Genomic DNA, 2,488 nt, shown 5'->3' with positions numbered 1-2,488 from the left:
CCTATGTACTAATCTATTTATCTATCTATGTATCTATTCAGCTATATATCTATCTTTCGTTCAATATATCAATCTATCTCACGATCGTTCGATCTATATATCTATCTGCATATCTACCTACCTATCTATCTACCTACCTATCTATCTATCTATCTATCTATCTATCTATCTATCTATCTCTATCGTTCGATCGATCTATCTATCTACCTATATATCAAAACTCTCTGTCAATCTATCTGTATGTCTACCTATCTATCTATCTATCTTAGAATCTTAGAACAGTACAGCACAGAACAGGCCCTTCGGCCCTCAATGTTGTGCCGAGCCATGATCACCCGACTCAAACCCACGTATCCACCCTATACCCGTAACCAAACAACTCCTCCCTTAACCTTACTTTTTAGACACTACGGGGCAATTTAGCGTGGCCAATCCACCTAACCCCACATCTTTGGACTGTGGGAGGAAACCGGAGCACCCGGGGAAAAACCAACGCACACACGGGAGGACCGTGCAGACTCTCGCACAGACAGTGGCCCATCCGGAAATCGAACCTGGGACACTGGAGCTGTGAAGCATTTATGCTACCACCATGCTACCTGTGCTGCCCCTATCTGTCTATCTATCTGTCTATGTTCTATATATTTTTCTATCTACCTAAGAATGTGACGATACACTTATCTGCCTATATAACTATCCAACTAACTACCTATCTGTACACAAACGAATGTATATTACTGTCAATCTAACTACCTATCAAACTATTTATCTATATATCGTTCGATTTGTCTGTCCATCTATCAATCTAGCTATCTATATACCTAGCTATATATCTATGTACCTATCTATCTATATAGCTATATTTATATCGATTTCCCTATCTATTAAATCTATCTATCTATCTATGCAATCTATCTATCTATCTATCTATATATCTATAAATCTATCAATCTATCTCACGGTCATTCGATCTATATATCTATCTGCATATCTATCTATCTATCTATCTATCTATCTATCTATCTATCTATCTATCTATCTATCTACTATCTATCCATCTATCTATGTATCGACCTATCTCTCTATCGTTCGATTTATATATCTATCTACCTATATATCAAACTGTCTGTCTATCTATCTGTCTGTCTACCTATCTATCTGTCTATCTATCTGTCTATGTATCATCTGTCCATCTATATATCTATCTTTCTATAAATCTATCAATCAATCTTACGGTCATTCGATCTATCTATCTATCTGCATATCTATCTATCTATCTATCTATCTATCTATCTATCTATCTATCTATCTATCTATCTATCTATCTATCTATCTATCTATCTATCTATCTACCTATCTCTCTATCGTTCGATCTATATATCTATCTACCTATATATCAAACTGTCTATCTATCTATCATCTATCTATCTATCTATCTATCTATCTATCTACCTACCTACCTACCTACCTACCTATCTATCTATCTATCTATCTATCTATCTATCTATCTATCTATCTATCTATCTATCTATCTATCTATCTATCTATCTATCTATCTATCTATCTATCTATCTATCTATCTATCTATCTATCTATCTATCTATCTATCTATCTATCTATCTATCTATCTATCTATCTATCTATCTATCTATCTATCTATCTATCTATCTATCTATCTATCTATCTATCTATCTATCTATCTATCTATCTATCTATCTATCTATCTATCTATCTATCTATCTATCTATCTATCTATCTATCTATCTATCTATCTATCTATCTACCTATCTCTCTCTCGGTTGATTTATATATCTATCTATCAATCAATCTATCTATCTACCTGGCTTTCTATCTATCTATCTGGCTATCTATCTTTCTATGTATCTATCGATGTTTCCATCCGTCTATGAATCTAACGATCTGCTGATCTGCCTATATAAGTACAGACCTATCTCTCTATCGTTCAATCTATATACCTATCTACCTATATATCAAACTGTCTGTCTATTTATCTGTCTGTCTACCTATCTATCGATCTATCTGTTTATCTATCTGTTTATGTATCATCTGTCCATCTATATATCTATCTTTCTATAAATCAATATCTATCTATCTATCTATCTATATCGATCTATCTATCTATCTATCTATCTATCTATCTATCTATCTATCTATCTATCTATCTATCTATCTATCTATCTATCTATCTATCAATCTATCTATCAATCTATCAATCTATCAATCTCTCTATCTCTCTATCTATCTATCTATCTATCTATCTATCTATCTATCTATCTATCTATCTACTATCTATCTATCTATCTACCTATCTATCTACCTATCTCTCTCTCGGTTGATTTATATATCTATCTATCAATCAATCTATCTATCTACCTGGCTTTCTATCTATCTATCTGGCTACCTATCTTTCTATCTATCTATCTATGTATCTATCTATCTATGAATCTGACGATCTGCTGATCTGCTA

The sequence above is a fragment of the Scyliorhinus canicula genome, chromosome 10, assembly GCF_902713615.1.
Source record: "Scyliorhinus canicula chromosome 10, sScyCan1.1, whole genome shotgun sequence".
Taxonomy (NCBI): Eukaryota; Metazoa; Chordata; class Chondrichthyes; order Carcharhiniformes; family Scyliorhinidae; genus Scyliorhinus; species Scyliorhinus canicula.
This window is presented reverse-complemented; position numbering follows the sequence as displayed.